Consider the following 20,546-nt stretch of genomic DNA (forward strand, 5'->3'; position numbering starts at 1 on the left):
ATCCTACTTTCTAAACTTTGCCGTTTATTTTGTAGTATACACAGCATGAATATGAACACCGCGGAGCGTGTGATTGTTGCTGCTGCGTTACTGATGGAGGGAGATCGGCAACAAGAGGAACTGATGCAACAGAGGTGATCCAAACGAAAGCGTCGCATGTGGACCCGAGAATGGCTACAGCAGAGGGATAAATTCTCACATATGCAATTGGTACGAGAGTTGAAGGAGAAGAATCCACAGGACTTCCGTAACTATCTTCGTATGTCAGAGGAATCCTTCAAACTCTTACTGGAGACTGTAAAGCCGCTTATTGAACGTCAAGACACAGTGATGCGTGCTGCTGTCCCGGCTGACGAAAGATTGGCAGTGACGCTGCGATACCTTGCCACCGGACGTTCTCTGCAAGACTTACAATTTTCTGCTGCAGTTTCGAGGTCTTTGCTCAGCAGTCTAATACCGGAGACATGCAAGGCAATAGTACAAAGTCTACGTAGCTACATGCCTTTTCCAAAGACGGAGGCAGAATGGCAAAAAATATCATCTGACTTTGAGCTCATTTGGCAGTTCCCTAATTGTGGTGGGGCGTTGGACGGAAAACATGTACGGATCACGCAACCACCAAACAGCGGATCTTATTATTACAACTACAAGGGCTATTTTAGCATAATCCTGATGGCCCTTGTAAATGCAAATTATGAGTTTTTAAACGTTAATGTTGGCATGAATGGGAGAGTTTCGGATGGTGGAGTTCTTGAGCACACAATTTTTGGTGAGCGCTTGATTAACGGTGACCTGCACTTGCCTCCCAACAGTCACACAAGAGGCAACCTAAATTTTGTTTTTGTGGGCGATGAAGCATTCCCCCTAAATGCAAACCTTGTTAAACCATACCCGCAAAAAAGCCTGACGCCGGAAAGAAGAATATTTAACTACCGTTTGTCACGGGCACGACGTGTTGTGGAGAATGCCTTTGGCATCATGGCCAACCGATTCAGAGTGTTCCACACACCCATAAACTTGAAGCTAGAATCCATTGACGCTGTGGTGTTGGCATGTTGCATTCTGCATAATTTCCTAAGACGCCGTGATGCTGTTGCGTACACTCCGCCAGGATTTGTGGACACAGCTGACCAAACCAACGGTGAAGTGGTGCTCGGCGACTGGAGGGAAAATGATCCCGCAATTGCTGGACTACAACCAGTTATATATGGCAGAACAAGGGATGATGCCAAGGACTGCAGAGAAAAATACTGTACATATTTTAACGGACCTGGTGCTGTACCTCGGCAGCATCTGATCTAGTGGCCTAAAGATCAATCTCATTAGTTGTAATTCTGTTATTTATTTTCATAAATTTTTATTGTTTTAAGTAAAATAAAAGCTATTTTTCACTGTCAGAACGCTTTTTGGTTCTTTCATACATAAAGGACGGGATGGGCAAAGGGGAGTGCTGTATATTTAAAAATATGACTGGTGTTGGTAAAGTGACTTAACCCATGTTGGAAAACCCCTCTAAACTTTAAATAAAGAAATGTTAACCTAAATATTCTTCTTGATTTTTACGGCAAATAACACAAATTTTCACATAGAAATTACATAGGGTTCGCTGACAGAGTCTTCTAGTAAGAAAACCTTCCCCCTTCCGCAGCTTCTAAAGTATTTACATACACAGGATAAATAGCAAAATGAGTTTCGCAGTACAATTTGCAACATTCATAACACAATTTTAAAAAAAAAAAAAAGGGGTTAATATTAGGTTGACTAAAAAAGGGCAATTTTTTAAAATTTAACTAATAACAAAAATTTGCTCAAACCACAAGGAGGGGTAATGTGCAAATGTTGTTATTTAATACCCACGTCAGATGTGATGGAAAACCAACCTTTGTTAAATGAAGGGGTTGGGATTAAGCCATCACACCTCAAAACCAACATCAGATGTGATGGAAAACCAACCTTTGGTAAATAAAGGGGTTGGGGTTAAGCCATCACACCTCTACTTCGCAAAAAAGCTGTTGATCGCAGTAACGTCATGTTGTAACTGAAATGTGTGCCACGCCACTCTAAGGACGCCCAGTCCTGCATCTCGAAGTATAGAGGGCAATGTGTTGGCGCAGTTGCGTCATCGTCCCCCCCACCCGAAACAGACGCAGCTGCGTCACCACAGGCACCCGCACGGCTTGATGACGTCACGTCGCCCTGGTGGGCATCTTATATGCGACGTCGCGCACAATTTAAGATAGTAAATATGGCGTCCAGGCGTGCTACACCTTGGGGTGATGTGGAGGTTCGGTACCTCATCACCCAAATTGATGCAAGGTACTATGACTGTGTCCATCATACCACCCATCCTATGCGGCACAAGAAAAAGGTGCTGCGTAGGATCAAAAAGGGCCTATCTCGGCAGTTTGGTATAGAAAGGACACCTACGCAAATCCGAAAGAAGATAGCGGATCTGCGTTACCGCTCGAGGGACAGAATTGCCAGCATCTGGCAACATAATGTACGAACTCGTGGTGAGTGGTCTTTGGCCATTTTTTTTTTTATCTGAACATATGGGTAAACGTGCACCATGGTCTCACCAGTGGTAAGCAGTAATAAAATGCATAGCCCAAATGTGAAATGTGTAATGTGCAATGTAAGTAAAACTAGGAGAACACACTAAAAAGCAATTAACCCCTTACTGCCATGAGAAGTACTATCCTGTCCATGTGCCCTGGGACTTTATTCACGTGGACGGGATAGTACGTAATAGCGAACAACGGCGCACACGTGGTGAGCGCCGCTGATCGCGGCCTGGGTGTCAGCTGATTTTCACTGTTGACACCTGGCGCAATGTGACAGGGGCGTTCACGGACCGCCCCCTGACACGTTAACCCCTTGCACACTGCGAAAAAAAAAATCGCAGTGTATCGGTGGTTAAAAGGGAGGCATCAGCAGGGAAGGGGCTCCATCCGTGCTTCCGTGAGCCCCCCACGCCAGCGCAATGTGCAGCACAGGTATGAGGAAGCCCAGTGCACTGCCTGCGAAGGATCGCTGATCAGTGGCTAAATAAAATTTGTAATAATGAATATTATTGATCCTAATGCCTACTTCTAAGTATAAAATTTTGTTCCTTACCATCTAGGACCACCCTCTCCAGCTGCTACTACATCTCCCCAAGCAACACCGGCAGCAACGACTCCATCACCACCGTTCACGCCTGCACCACCATCCCCACGTGGTACATCTCCAATTGCCATCCCATCTCCTGTCCTAACCCCGCCTCAAAATTTACCCTCAACCTTTTCCTCCCCGATGCTGTCTTTTCCCCAGCATCACTCAGGGATACAGCTGGTGGATCATCCTACGGTAAATATAGCGAATAATGTAAATGCTCCCAGGGATGTTTGAAATTATATTTTGGCATTGAAAGGATGATGGCCTGTTGTCGTAATTTTTTTTTTCTTTTTTTTTTGTGTCATTTCATAGCCGCTGAAGCCCCAGGATCGGGGTGGGCCATTAGCACCACCTCTGCAGAAAGTGGGGAGCCACCAAACCGTAAGTGTTTCAACACAAAACTAGTACCTGTTGTTCGATATTTTTACAGAGTAAGCATGCTTAACTTAAACTCTTACCTCAACAGAATTGAACACCCTTGTTCATGACTAAACTCTTACTCCAATTAGAATGTGAATACCCTCAAAATGATAGCTTATTTCACTTCAATTTAGAGCTCCTTTGACAGCATGTTTTGGGTTCACAGCAACAGCTTCCAAATGCTACACCTGGAATCAGCTAGACCTTTTACCTGATTGATCTATCAACAAATAATGAAGGAAAAGCCCATGCAACCCATTAAAGAGCTTTTGACAGAATTGTCCAATTACTTTTGATTCCTTCAAAAAGTAGCTACACATTAAACAGCTACAAATCCTAAACCGTTACTCCATTAGGATATGAATGCTGTATCTTGAATATGTTTGGTAAACAGTTAAAATGCCAAACCTTGTGTCACTGTCCAAATATTTCTGGATCTAATTGTAGCTCCTGGCCTTTATATCCACAGCACTACTGCTACTGCCAAATAATCTATAACAGCAGCAGTGCACACACAAACAGCAGCCATCACATCAGGAATAGAAGAAGCCTCCACAGGCACAAAGAAGCACCATTCCAAGTTCCTCTCCGACAAGATAGTTGATAGGCATTTGTTCATCAGACAGGCCTGCACTCAGTATCCTGGGTACGTCTGACAGAACAGTGACACAGCATCATTTAAAGGAGCAGTGAGGTACCTTCAGCCACTAAGGCAGCAAATAGCCTCAATGCACATTATAATGGGGCAATTACTTTTTGGCCTTCCCTGGAGGGCTAGGCTTCTGGCAATAGCCCAGATTGCCTTCATCTGCCTCTGCATCCTATGCTCACATAGTCATGTGGCAGAATAGTTCTGACCCTATAGCTGCAGTATTGAATTAGTTTTACACATGTCAATTATTTTATGCCAAAAAAGCACAAAAGTATTACAGGAGTGATACCTATATTGGCTAGCAAGAAAATTTACATTTGCAGGCTTTCAGAGCATATAAGCCCACTCATCAGGTGGATTTACAAATGAATAACTGACTTGAAGGGAATCTCTGTGCAGGATTTTGCTATCTCATCCGAGATCAACATAATGTGGGTAAAGAGCAAAAGACAACTCGCAAAGTAACCAACCACACTTAGCTGAAGCAATGGCTAACCGCTATCTGGGACTGCCCGCTCAGTCTAATAGCTGAGCAATTATGGAAACTTAAGGCACCTGATGAGAGCTCAGCAACTCTTGGTTTCAGTTTGGTCAGCCAAGTTGTCAATCAAAACACAGACAGCTCAGCACGCCCCTGCACCAGACTGGATAACTGAGCTGTCAATCACTGCACAGCCAGCTCAGCATGCCTCTGCACCAGACTGGATAACTGAGCTGTCAACCACTGCACAGCCAGCTCAGCATGCCCCTGCACCAGACTGGATAACTGAGCTGTCAATCACAGCACAGCCAGCTCAGCATGCCTCTGCACCAGACCAGGTAACTAAGCTGTCAATCACTGCACAGCCAGCTCAGCATGCCCCTGCACCAGACTGGATAACTGAGCTGTCAATCACTGAACAGCCAGCTCAGCATGCACCTGCACTAGACTGGATAACTGAGCTGTCAGTCACTGCACAGCCAGCTCAGCATGCCTCTGCACCAGACTGGATAACTGAGCTGTCAATCACTGCACAGCCAGCTCAGCATGCCCCTGCACCAGACTGAGTAACTGAGCTGTCAATCACTGCACAGCCAGCTCAGCATGTCCCTGCACCAGACTGGATAACTGAGCTGTCAATCACTGCACAGCCAGCTCAGCACGCCCCTGCACCAGACTGAGTAATTAAGCTGTCAATCACTGCACAGCCAGCTCAGCATGCCCCTGCACCAGACTGGACAACTGAGCTGTCAATCACTGCACAGCCAGCTCAGCATGCCCCTGCACCAGAGTGAGTAACTAAGCTGTCAAACACTGCATAGCCAGCTCAGCATGCCTCTGCACCAGACAGGATAACTGAGCTGTCAATCACTGCACAGCCAGCTCAGCATGTCCCTGCACCAGACTGGATTACTGAGCTGTCAGAGGGGTGGAATCGTTACAGGTAATCCCTTAGGGTATATGCACATGTTGCAGATTCTGCATCTCTTGGCAGAATCAGCAGATCAAAATCCGAGCGTTTTTTATGCGGATTTTGTGTTTGTTGTGCAGATTTAGTGTGGATTTGTTGCGGATTGGCATGCGTTTTTACCCCTGCGGATTTCTAAAATGAAATGGGTGTAGAAATGCAGCAGAATCCGCACAAAGAATTGACCTGCGAAAAATAAACCGCTGCGGATTCCGTGCGGTATTTTCTGCAGAATGTGCACAGCAATTTTTTTTCTCATTGATTTACATCGTTTGGTCTCACACTTGCGGATCTCCAGTGATTCCGAGTGGAAAATACGCTGCAGATCCGCAACAAATCCGCAACGTGTGCACACAGCTTAAGTGACAAACACGCTGCGGATCCGCTGAGGATTTGGCCTCTGCGGATCCGCAGCAGTTCTGCAGACAGTGTACAGTACAATGTAAGTCTATGGGATTTACAATCCGCTGTGCACATGCTGTGGTTTTTTCACTGCGGAAAAGCTGCGGTTTTGAATCTGCAGAAAGAAATGACATGTCAATTCTTTCTGCGGACTCTGCTGCGGTTTCCCACGTATTCCATTGTCCAGGTGTCAAAAAGCAGGGGAAAACCGCAGGCCAATCCGCAGGTAAAACCGCAGGTCAATTTATCAATTTACCTGCGGATCCGCACGGAAAAATCCGCTGGTGAATCCGCAGCGTGTGCACATAGCCTTAGCAAACAACAGCACACTCTTTGACAAATAGAACATCCCTGAATTCTGTGTTTCAGCCTGTGTCTCTGGTTGGCTTTAGATAACAAAGCAAAAAGCTGCAGACGGATTCCCTTTAGAGGGAACCTGCTAGGTCTCCTGTGCCTCCCATAACCACCAGCAGCTGTGTCTACAAATGTGAAAACACTGCCTAACAGTCCCTGTTATACATTACACACATAAACAGATCCTTAGGAAAAGTATTTCTAAAGTCCATTTATGATATATGTAAATGATGGATTTCACTAGTCAAGGGGACATTAGTGTCCCCAGACAAGTCAGCCCACTTACATATTATCACACCCCGGCGGGTGTGATAACATAGCTTACAAGCAGTGGCATCAATGCAAGGGCTATACTCACCTCGCGCACAGTTTTTTCTCTTCTCATTATTGATCCTCTGAATCCGGGTTCATGTGTCACAGCTTCAGAGAGGCGCACTGCGCATGATTGGTAGTGCAGAGACTTAATAAATACTTTTTCTAAAGCTCTGTTTGTGTGTAACGTAATACAGGGTCTGGTAGGCATGGTGTATATATATGAAGACAGAACTGCTGGTGGTTATGGGAGCACGGGGGACCTGATAGGATTCCTTTAAGAGCGAAACATTGAAGAGATGTCAAAACAGGATATTTGTGCCTGGAGTAGATGGAGTGATGCCTTTTAAAGATAAGCCAACATTCTATAAATAAAGTTTTTGTTACAAATGGAGAGGTGATACAAATGATGGCTTAGGAGTGTAGTGATCTGGAGTCAGTCTGGTGGATGTGTGACATGGTCCATGGTCCAAGTACATCGCAGTACCTTAAACATAGCCTGTCGGGCAGAGTTGGGCCGATTCCCCTTATGGCTAACTATAAACAAGAGGGTGCTATCACACCAGGCGCACATACAGAGCAGCAACCCCAGCTCCTACCATTATAAAGCCCTACAGAGCCAAAGCCCAGAGCAAGCCACGAACCCCAGCAGCCAGTCACGCCAAAGTCAGCAACACAACCTGACAAAAGCCGAAATAAAGGTCTCAGAGAGCCAAAAGATGCAATATATAGAGGGTTGGCAGAGTGTATTAGAGAACTCCCAGAAACTCCCTATCTACTGGTCACTGCAGAGGGACTATAATATGGCCCCATATCTGGAGAGGTTTCATCACCAAAGACAGGCAGACCCTGCGTCTTTACAGACTGAGTGCCCACAGTCTAGAGGTGGAAACAGGACGGCACCGACAGACATACAAGCCACGGAAGAACAGACTGTGCCAGCACTGCCAGCAGGGGGCACTGGAGGACGAGGCGCACTTCCTGCTTCACTGCAACAAATACTCAGCAGTGAGGGCCTCCCACTTCCAGAGATTTTCCACTCACAACCCGGACTTCACATCCATGGACGAAGAGAGGAAACTCTGTATCCTACTGGAGGAAGAGGAATCAAAAGTGGAGATCTGCCGCCCAATACGTCACCATATGTCATAAGCTGAGAGGAACTTAAACCCCTAAATGGACTATTATTTCCCAAATTGTGCCCCAAACACCTTATTCCCATAATCCCCAATCCCCTCCCTGTCACATCTATTTTCCTTGCTTTGGCAACACTAAATGTATTTTGGTCCTGCCAATAAAGCCTATTTGAGTTTGAGTAATAAATTCAGGTGTCAGACTGAGTTATTTGTCAAAGACATGAACTTCCTGATCAGCTGTAATACTCAGATTTTTCTCCATCTTTCTTAAATGTCTTTCCGCATTATCACTTTTAAACTTGTCATACTGCAGTGCGGCAGAAACATGTCTTGTGCAGTCACAGATTGCGCTTCTCTGTCATCTGATGGACGACTGTAGGATTGGTGAAAGCCAGGAGAATGTTACCTGCCTGACTGCATTGTGCCAGCTGTAAAGTTTGGTGAAGGACTACAATGCTATGGGGTTGTTTTTTTAGAGGTCGGCTTTGGCATATTAGTATCAGTGAAGGGAAGGATTGATTCTTCAGTATAGAAGACATTATGGACAAATGTATGATTCCAACATTGTGGGAACAGTTTGGAGGAGCTCCTTTTCTGTCCCACCACAACTATGCTCCAGTGCACAAAGCAAGGTCCATAAAGGCAAGGTTGGGGGAGCATGGTTTGGAATAACCTGACTGGCCGCACAGAGTCTGAACCTCATCCCCATGCAACACCTTTGGTATGAACTACAATAGAGATTGATAGACAGGATCCATCCAGCATCAGTGTCTGACATCACAAATACTCTTCTGAATGTAGGGGCAGAAATTCCCACAAACTCCTCCAAAATCTTGTAGAAAGGGACCTACCCCACCCAAATTAATGCCTATGGATTTAGAATGGGATGTTACAAATTTCTTTATCCCAGTACTTATGTCCATATGGTGGATACATGTAAGAACAATATAATTAAAAAAGAAAATTGGATTATAACACACTTCTGCATATAATGTGTTCACAGGTCTGTGTGTGTGTGTGTGGGGGGTGTTTATCATTATTAATAATTTCCTGTATCTGATTATTTATATCACACACTATTATAAACCCTCCATAGACTTCATTACACAGAATATCTTGGATCTCATTGGCTGCAGGGCTCATTCTAAAATGTTATGAGATCACAGGATCGTCACCATGGTTACATCTGGCCTGAATATTATGACATCATGAGGAATACATAGGCAACCGCTCACCAAGAATTCCGTTGAAGGTTGTAGCAGGCGTTTAGTAGTGAGTATGTGCGTGTTATGCTCCTGTCCTGGCCTTATTATTCCCCATTTCCTAGCTATATAAGCTTCTGATTTCTTATAACAAGCTTCCTCCACTTCCCAATTCTAATATCCCGTACATTTTTAATTAGAAAACTTTACATTTGTTAGTCATCTAGTTATGGCATTATGTACTATTGATACAATTGGTGTGTAACATTAGGTTATTTATCAGGATTCCTCTCTCTCTCCAATTCAGATATTTGCAGTTGTTTATTTGAGAAAAATGACGAGCAAAAATTGGAACACAATCTATGTAAGTCCGAAATAAGAAAAGTCCTATAATTCAGACTAGTGATTGTAATGTTGTCTCTATATGTGGATATAAAAATTATTTTCTGCTGTCTGATGTCCGTTCTTTACACACGACCAACTGCCTGGACCAATCAGGTCAGGACGATTACGACAAAACCAAACCGGCATTTTATCTAAAGTGGCAAAAAAATTAAGAATTTCATAAAAGCCCAAAAAAATTAGATTGAGTCGCGATTTTCAAATACCAGTAATTTTATTTTTTGGTTAATGGAGGAGTATGAGGGTTTGCTGTTTTGAGTGGTGAGCTGATGCTTTTATTGATAGCTACAAAGCTTTGAAAGATTTTGATGCATTTTTGTATTGTGTTGTAGCAACCAAAAACAAGCAATTTTGGTATTTTAATTTTTTTTTACTTTACAATTTTTACAGATTGGGTCAATTAATATTATATTTTCATAGATTGAACTTTTCTGAACACGTAGATCCCAAATATGTGCATTTTATTTTCATTTATTAACTTTCTTTAATTTTAACAGGGTGATATGAATTTATGTTGTATAAATTTTTAAAACTTTTTTTATATATTTTTTACTTTATTTATTAGTTCCCTTTCAGGACTTGAAGCTTCAATCATCTGATTGCTTATACTATATACATCAGTATTGTGGCATATAATAACAATCACTGTCTTCTATGCCCAACTATTGGCTGGATGTCGCATAAGGTCGTCACATGACAGGCGCAGGGGTAGAGGCGGGGTGAAGGGGAGATGAGCGCAATTAGTTGGCCCCTGCATGTCATAGCAACCCATCTGCTCCCTGTGTTCACGTCACGCTTAAATGTCTCTGTCAGCAACTGACAACAGCATTAAACAGGTTAGCAGCGGCAATCGGTGGTCATGCCAGTTGCTGTTAGAGGTTGATGGCATTCAAATAATACAACCAGCTACTTGGTGTAGAGTGGGCTCTGTTTGCAAGACCCCTAAAAAGTCCATGACAAGCTCAATGTTGACTATACCCATCATGGGCCATTAAATGGTTAACACTATGTAGCATACAGCCCCCCAGAATATGCAGAACTGTTACATTTAGGCAGATTTAGCAATGCAGCTCTGCCACTTTTCCCCATAAATTGCCGTAGAATTAATAAATGTATCTTGTGCGATTATTTGAAAACCCATTGATTATCCAGTGTAATAGAAGCCTATGAGTGTGTGATTTATGGTATAATGTAAGAAGCGGAAATATTTCATGGCCTTTATTCATTTCTCTGTTACTATTACAGCCGGCAGTGACCAACATCCAATGTAAGTATTGACATTCTCTATACAGACAATTACAACATTTACACCTCGCCGTCTCCTCCCAGCACCCTGCTCCGGTCTGTGCAGTGCGGGGACTGAGGCTTTGTACAGCAGGCGCGATCTATTGGTGTAATGTCGCCTGCTGAGCTGAGTCTCCAACACACAGGGGCAGGCTGAAGCTCCCCGGCACTCACGGCCGTGTAGTCCGCCACTATGGATGTAACACCCCCTACACCCCCAGTAGATATAGAATAGCCTAAACCTGAACGCCGGATCAGATCCGATAATCATGCAGGGAAGTCTCTGTACAATAACGTTGCGAAGGAAAGGGTCATTCACATGTTTGTTTTTCCCAAGGTGTGCTGTCTGTATTTCTCACTTCTAGTCTATGGAGCTGGTAACGTGTCAGCTTTGGGGAGAACTGTCGGCCAAACTCACCCACTGACTGTCTACTAGGAAAAACTTCCATCAGTTTTTTTCCTTTTTTTTTGCCTATAAGAGAAATAGATGACATACTGATGGTAAAAATGGTCACACAGACCAAAAAAAAAAAAGACTAAAATCGGACGTATCACATTAATGAAAACTACTTGGTTTGGTTTTCTGTGGTTAAGGATAAAATGAAGCGTGAGAACGGCCTAAAAATAAGACGTCTACTGCAACTGAGTGATTAATCAAATAGTTCAGTAAATCTAATTGTAAACTGTTGTTTGTCTATCAGCTGCAGGTGGAAATCTCAGGTAAGTCTTTCTTCTCATTGTATAGTGTATGGTGCGCATGCGCCACCTTGGCTCCATCCTACAGGGACATCTCAGAGATGGAGGTCCCAGCGGACGGATCCCCCGTAATCAGTAACTTTTCTCTATACTGTGGATGGGGGAGAACTAAGTTCTGACATCTTTTTTAATAAAATACCAGTGTTACAAAAAAGTCCTAGTTTCTCCCTTACCTAACACACGCATTGATATATTTTCCTTGTACTATAGGGCGGACCCCATTGAGATAATTCTTCAGACACAGCGTGATCGTCTTACAGACAAGATCACAATAACGTAAGTGAAAACAATGTAACGATCTAATATAAGCAAAGCTCCAGAAAAAAAAAAACAAAAGTATGAACTGGGATATAAACTGGTGTGCATGCAGCATGTAAGCGCACATTCACACTGGCGACTGAATAGAAAATACAAAGACAGAAACAGAATGAATAAATACCCTGCAGTAAATAAATAGCGTAGTGCATGAAAATAATACATAGTACCTAGCTATCATGTTTTTTTATTAAAAAAAAAAAAAATGGAAAGCCATCCCACCTCATCACAGTGACTGTAATTGGGACAATCCTAACACTAATATTAAAAACCTGACCGTTTGTTATTTCCATGCACTATGCTAGTTATATGACACCAGTGATTATAACAGCTGGGCAATGTTAGAATCCCCATTGTTCAGCACTATCAATGCTAATGTAAAATTAAAGATGGAAATATCACACTGTACACGTATCCTTAAAGTGACCTGTCAGCGGGATTGTGCACAGTAACCTACAGACACTGTCAGGTCTGCACCGTTATACTGATTAATATGATACACTGGTTAATGAATTCCGTCCTGTGGTTGATGTTTTATCTTTAGTTTCAGTTTTCAGTTAATGATATGTTTGTGCTCCGGGGCGGCCTGTGGGGGTCTTCATGTGGTGGTCTGCTTAGGCATTCATCAGTATGGCTTCTGACAGGTCACTGATCCCTCACTGACCTGCCCTCTAGTTTACATAATGAATATATGTACATACTGAAAAAAACCCTTCTGCAGTCAGGCGCCAACCGTGTTACCTGCGCTGCAGCATAATCGCATGTGTACTGTGTTTAGAACTAATGTACTTTATGTTATTTCATTAAAAAATCCATTTGAAAATGGCACCCGCCCCACCTGCGCAGTAGCAGCTATTGGTGTATAGAGAGGTGATCCGATAGCTACTATTGAATGAGCAGCGCCATCTTGGGGGAGAAAATTTTATTTTTCTGTAGCAAGATGGCGCCACCGGCGCCTGCACAATAGCAGCCATCATACCACTTGTATACACACCAATAGCTGCTACTGCGCAGGCGTGACGGGGACCATTTTGAAATGGATTTTTGTGTTTTTTACTATCAGGATAACTTCAACCACATGTATTATCAACACATTATCAACACAGTACACATGCAGTTATGCTGCAGCGCAGGTGACACAGCCTTAATCTGCCTACACAAGCGGATTTTTTTTATATATGTACATATAATCATTATGTATACTAGGGGGCAGGTCAGTGAGGGATCAAAGACCTGTCAGAAGCCATATATATGAATACCTAATCATGGCACCACATGAAGACCCCTCACAGACCGCCCCGGAGCACGAGCATATCATTACCTCAAAACTGAAAATAAAGATTAAACAACAACCACAAGATGGATTCCATCAACCAAGGTATCATTTTAATCAGTATGACGTTGCCAACCTGACACTGTCTGTAGGATACTGTGCACAATCCTGCTGACAGGTTCCCTTTAATGTAAGTAATGGGCAGAATAGAATTACCCATTACACAGAACCGTCACTGACAGCATATACCGCAATGTACCTTCCATCACGTATCGGCGGGGAGGAAATTGAAATAACGACTGGTTCATGGTCACCTAAGCCCCGACATACCGAAAACGACTTCGTGGAACAGAGCTATGATGTCCGATTTTATCTCAAAGCCATTGACTAGCATTGGCGAGTCTCGTCCGATATACGCGGCCATACGCAGGATGCTACGATTTTATCCTTAGTCCGTTTCCAGCTGCGGAAAATCTCGTAGATGAACATGTTGGCAAAGAAAGTACCTAGAATGGAAGGAGAAGTGAGGAATTTAGCCTAATTTGTCATGGTCACTGATTCTGTTGTACATTGTGATAATTAATGGCATTTGTATATTTCAATATGAGATATTTTTTCTATGTAAATTAGAGAGAGGAACATAAAGCTTCTCGAAAAGAAGATTGAAGAGGAGAACATCGCCCTCGACAACTTTATTCTGACTCTGTAAGTGCTGAGATTTATTGAGCTAATGAAAGTAAATGTTATGGATAACAATGATGTATATTCTTACAATTTCTCCTCTCCCCTCCCACCCTGGGCTGTAAGGAAATGTGCCCACGATCCAGAGCTGCTGCAGGTTGGATGCTGCGTACTTATAGAGTCATACCTGCAGCAGCCAGATGTTACTGCATAGTGGATGGGATGTCAAGAAATCCCATGTCCTCTATGTGCCCACAGACGCTCGCGGAGACAGACATGTGACGCGTCTTTCCAGCATGTCAATTTCTCTTGTGGAGACGCTGGAATGTATTGAACGTGGAGAATCGACACGGTTCAGTGATCACATGCGGATTTACCTGCGGTCAGTACAAGGCAGTGTGTTGGATGCAGTGAAAATGCGCTACGTTTAAAGCGCCGATAGTCCTGGATCGTGGGCACCCGGCCTAACTTAGTGTAAAGTGTAACTAAGCCCCACGTTAAGTTACATGGAAACTATGAGTATGTGACTGGGGGACACAATAATTACCAGCAAGATTCAATGAAAACCTCCTACTATGCAGGGAGCTACAGCACAGCTCTATGTAGGTGACTGAGGCAGTGCTGCACCTAAGGCCATATTCACACAGTCAGTTTTTGGTCAGTCTTTTCCATCAGTATCTGTAAACCAAAACAAGGAGTGGAACAATCAGAGGAAAAGTATAATAGAAATACGTCACCACTTCTGTATTTATCACCCACTCCTGATCTTGTGCGAATATGGCCAAATACAGACATGACTGAGAGCACAGTGGTACATGGAATAATAGAGGGGACGTGGCACTAAACCAGCACTGCGGACCCTCCACTCTCAGGATCTGTAGGAGTACTGGTAGTGGGACCCCCACAGGTTAGAAAGTGGGGACGTCCCCAGATTTGGTCTTAGCGTCTGTATAACATTATATAATAATATTAATATTCCTCAGTTATACAGTGGTTATAAGACACACACAGGACTGGTGAATGCCGAGATGTAAATACAGGGGCAGAGACCCTGATTCATGAGATGTATCACTTACTGGGGTATTTGCAGCAGTTTTGATACAATCCTGTTTTCTCTGCTGCAGATCTCCCAGTTTTCTGAATACTGAGATCAAAATAACCCCGCATCCAGAACTGATTGGAAGTTTTCTGTGTACACTGTGCATAGGCAGAAAGCTGACAACTAGTAGTGGTGGTGGGGTTATGCAGAGATTATGAATATGGAGGACTACATGGCAGCAGGTTTACTAGTCCTCTAGTGATAATCTTCATCCCAAACCTCACCACAGTCTTCATCCCAACCCTAACCCATCTCTTCAACCTATCACTAACAACTGGTGTTTTCCCCTCAAGCTTTAAACATGCCTCAATCACACCTATCCTCAAAAAGCCCTCTCTTGACCCATCCTCTGTATCTAGCTATCGCCCTATATCACTTCTCCCCTATGCCTCAAAACTACTGGAACAACACGTCCATCTTGAACTATCCTCCCACCTGTCTTCTTGCTCCCTCCTTGACCACTTGCAATCCGGCTTCCGGCCACACCTCTCCACTGAAACTGCCCTAAGGTCACCAATGACCTACTAGCCACCAAGGTCAAGCGACACTACTCTGTCCTCCTCCTCCTGGACCTGTCCTCTGCCTTTGACACAGTGGACGATTCCCTATTACTACAGACCCTCTCATCTCTTGGTATCACAGACTTGGCCCTATCTTGGATTGCGTCATACCTAGCAGACCGGACATTCAGCATCTCCCATTCGCACACCACCTCCTCACTGCACCCCCTATCCGTCGGAGTCCCGCAAGGTTCAGTCCTAGGGCCCCTGCTCTTCTCTGTTTACACCTTCGGCCTCGGACAGCTCATAGAATCGCATGCTTTTCAGTATCATCTCTATGCTGATGACACAGAACTACATCTCTGGACCAGATATCACCTCCCTACTAAACAGAATCCCTCAATGTCTGTCTGCTATTTCATCCTTCTTCTCTGCTAGATTTCTAAAACTTAATATGGACAAAACAGAATTAATCATCTTTCGCCCATCTTACGTGACCCCCCCCAACAGACCTATCCATTAAAGTAAACGGCTGCCCACTCTCTCCAGTCCAACAAGCTCGCTGCCTCGGGGTTATCCTTGACACTGATCTCTCTTTCAAACCACATATCCAAGCCCTTTCTGCTTCCTGACAACTTCAACTCAAAAATATTTCACGGATCCGTACATTCCTCAACCAAGAATCTACAAAAACCCTAGTCCATGCCCTCATCATCTCCCGCCTTGACTACTGCAACCTCCTGCTGTGTGGCCTCCCCTCTAACACTCTCGCAACCCTCCAATCTATTCTTAACTCTGCTGCCCAACTAATCCACCTGTCCCCCCGCTATTCCCCGACCTCTCCCCTCTGTCAATCCCTGCACTGGCTCCCCATTACCCAAAGACTCCAGTTCAAAACCCTAACCATGACATACAAAGCTATCCACAACCTGAGTCCTCCGTACATCTGTGACCTAGGCTCCCGGTACTTACCTGCACGAAACCTCCGTTCCTCACAAGATCTCCTTCTGTACTCCCCTCTTATCTCCTCTTCCCACAATCGCATACAAGATTTCTCCCACGCATCCCCTCTACTCTGGAACTCTCTACCACAACATATCAGACTCTCGCCTACCATGGAAACCTTCAAAAAGAACTTGAAGACCTACCTCTTCCGACAAGCCTACAACCTGCAGTAACCACCGATCCACCAAATCGCTGCACGACCAGCTCTACCCTTGCCTACTGTATCCTCGCCCATCCCGTTGTAGATTGTGAGCCCTCACGGGCAGGGTCCTCTCTCATCCTGTACCAGTCGTGACTTGTTTAAGATTACTGTACTTGTATCTATTATGTATACCACTCCTCACATGTAAAGCGCCATGGAATAAATGGCGCTATAATAATAAATAATAATAATAATCTACTGCTGATACAACAGCAAGCAGCCTAGTAAGTGACACATCGCTGGATATATCATGCAACTCTCAGATTAAGGGTCAAAAACATGGCGATAGATTCCCTTTAAAGGGAACCTGTCAGCAGGATTGTGCACAGTAACCCACAAATAGTGTCACGACTGCACCGTTTTACTGATTAAAATGATGCCTTGGTTTATGAAATCTGTCTTGCGGTTGTTGTTTAATCTTTATTTTCAGTTAATGATATGGCTGTGCTCCAGGGCGGCCTGTGGGGGTCTTCATGTGGTGCTCTGCTTAGATATTCACCAGTATATTTAATGAATATCAGAGGACAGTAAACAAATGAATTACTGTATTTTTCGGATTATAAGACGCTCTGGGTTATAAGACGCACCCCAAATTTTGAGGAGAAAAATAGGGAAAAAACTTTTTTTTTAATAAAATGGTGGTGCTTCTTATAATCCATGCGTCTTATTGCTTACCGAGGGTGGTGGCTGCGGAGAAGTGGTGTCTCTGCTGGAGGAGGCAGGAGTGGGGTGACGTTGCAGGCCGCAAGCAGGAATGAGGGGATGCTCCGATGTGCGAGGCGCCGCTGCGGGTGTCCAATGCTGCTTACGGGGGTCTATGGTGCTACTTCCGGGGGTCACTGGGGCCACATTTTGTGAAAGGTCAGAGCCCCCCGCAGTTAAATGGTTTCCTGTGCGGTGGACTCCGGGAAAATAGCCGCTGGGGGTGGCGCATGCGCAGATGGAGATCTTGGCACCAAGATCTCTGGAGATGAGATTTCACCGCTGAGATCTCATCTTCTGAGATATTGGTGCTGAGATTCTCCATCTGCGCATCTGGAGGTGAGATTTCACCGCTGAGATCTCATCTTCTGAGATATTGGTGCTGAGATCCTCCATCTGCGCATGCGCCCCCCCCTGGTGGTCATTTTCCCGAAGTCCACCTCACAGGAAACCATGGAACTGCAGCGGGGGGTGTGGCACAGGAGACTCTTGCGCAGCACAGGAGACTTGCGCAACACCGGAGAACCCCGCGCAGTGTCGTGCGGCACCCTCTCATCCCAGCCTGCGGCCTGCAGCAAGAGTACCGGTAAGGTATATAAGCATTATAAGAAGCACCCCCATTTTCCCCCAAAATTTTGGGGGAAAAAAGTGCGTCTTATAATCCGTAAAATACGGTATATACACAGTAGACATGCGACCAGGCTACAACGCAAGTGCCACCACTTTCCCGCAGAAGAGTTCCCCCCCCACCCAAGATAAATATAATATTCATTATGTAAATTAGAGGCAAGATGAATACCCAATCAGAGCACCACATGAAGACCCCCCACAGGCCGTCCTGGAGCACAAGCAGATCATTAACTCAAAACTGAGAACAAACATTAAACAACAACGAGACGGATTTTTATCAAACAAGGTATCATTTTAATCAGTATAACGGCGCCATCCTAACAGTGTCTTTGGGTTACAGTGTACAATCCTGCTGACAGGTTCCCTTTAAATCAAATATATGTAATGTTATATAGTGTATAAACTGTTTTCTATTACAGTTCTGGAAAAAAGAATAAATGGATTTTCTGGCGCTCAAATACCAAGTACGTATATTAGATCAGAGAATATATTATATAGTATTATATGTAAATGAGGATGCAAGTGCCCCAAGGGCGGGACGATTTCTAGTGTATATATTTCTCCACACTGTTCCCTGCCTAGTATGCCAATATTATTAAGTGAATAAAAACCATATACTCCTATTGTTAAAGATCAATTTATTCAGCAATGCAGCCCGATATAACGGGATTTATCCTTTGGATACAATATCATCAGGTCAGTGACAGCCTAGAAAAAAATGTCACTGACCTCCCCACAAAAAATAGGTAAAGTGAAGAAAAACATCACAGGAAAGATGCGCTGTTTGAAGGAGTTTAAAGGGAACCTGTCATGTCCACAAACGCTATTATCCTGTAGGCATGCGGCTGCCACACTGACAGCCGAGATACTGGGATGATATAATTTTATACCTGCCAGCAGCCTCTGGCTCTCAGTTACAGAGGAGTGTCCGGCACAGCTTCAGTCACCACTAAGTACACAGTGAGGGAAGCTATAACAGCACACTGACACTGACTGACAGCCGGATCTGCACTGATACATTCCGGAGTGACCTGTCAGTGAGTGTCAGGGTGCGGTTACAGTCACCATTCTCAGTGCTGTGAGCTGTGACTGTAAGGGTATGTGCACACGTTGCAGATTTTGATGCGGATCCACAACATTTTTGGACGTAGAGAATTGGATCAAATCCGCAGTGTAGTGCACTACCAATGTAAGTCAGTGGGAAATTCAGAACTGGTGTGCACATGCTGCGGAAAAAATGGATCGGATTTGCAGCATTTTATTTTCCGCAGCATGTCAATTCTTTTTGCGGATCTGCGTTTTTGCACCCATTGACTTCCATTGAATCAGTCAAATCCGCAGCAAAACCACGTGCGAGAAACACTGCAGATAGGGAAGAGGAAGAGTGTGTGGGCGGAGCCTATGTGTGTGCGGGTCTGTGTGTAGGCAGGCATTGTCCAATGGGACTGCTAGTCCCATCCGGCTATGTCAGCTACAGTGACAGCATCAACCGATGATGGGACAGTAGTATTCCTATCATCCGGCTACTGTGCTGAATAGTATAAAAAAAAAAATAAATAACACATACACACATACAGTACATGCTCACCATACACCATACTGCTAATCCCCTTGATTGCCTGCAAGAAAAATAAAATAAAACAAACATTATACTCCCTGTTCCAATGTAATCCATTTAATAACAATTGTCCCACAACGATCTCCTTTGTAGAGCTGTCACATCAGGAGATGTGACCGCTCTCCAGGGGCCTCCGGTGATACAATTATGGAAGGCATCCTCCCGCAGTTGATCACTCCGCCGTCAGAGGTCACCCGAGTTCATGCTGTCACTTGCGGCCCCGCTGCGTGGAAAAATTCTCACAGAGCAGTGCGATAAAGTGAAAGCATGAACTCCAGTGAACCCTCAGTGATAACACTGCAGGAGCCATTATCTACTGTCAGTGTATCACTGGAGGCCTTGTAGAGAGGTCACATCTCCTGATGTGACAGATCTAAACGGGAGATCGTCATGGGACACTCGTTATTAAATGGATTACATTGGAACAATGAGTATCTGTGTTGGTTTATTATTTTATTTTTTTTATAGGTGATCGAGGGCGTCGCAGAAATTAGGAGTACAATAAAAATGGGAAACTGTGTATTGTTTTATTACATTAAAATACTTAATTCTGGCTGTCTTTATTGAAACCCTTAACAACTATAGGATTAGTAAGGGATAGGTATCTTATTGACGCCTCTCCATTACTAAGCCGGGCTTGATGTCATCTAACAATACAAAGGTGAAAACAACCCCCCAACTACAGTGGGGAAAAAAAGTATTTAGTCAGTCATCAATAGTGCAAGTTCCACCACTTAAAAAGATGAGAGGCGTCTGTAATTTACATCATAGGTAGACCTCAACTATGGGAGACAAACTGAGAAAAAAAAATCCAGAAAATCACATTGTCTGTTTTTTTTTTCATTTTATTTGCATATTATGGTGGAAAATAAGTATTTGGTCAGAAACAAAATTTCATCTCAATACTTTGTGATATATCCTTTGTTGGCAATGACAGAGGTCAAACGTTTTCTGTAAGTCTTCACAAGGTTGCCACACACTGTTGTTGGTATGTTGG

The sequence above is a fragment of the Dendrobates tinctorius genome, unplaced genomic scaffold (genome assembly GCF_039654945.1).
Source record: "Dendrobates tinctorius isolate UK_male_01 unplaced genomic scaffold, ASM3965494v1 ptg000040l, whole genome shotgun sequence".
NCBI lineage: Eukaryota > Metazoa > Chordata > Amphibia > Anura > Dendrobatidae > Dendrobates > Dendrobates tinctorius.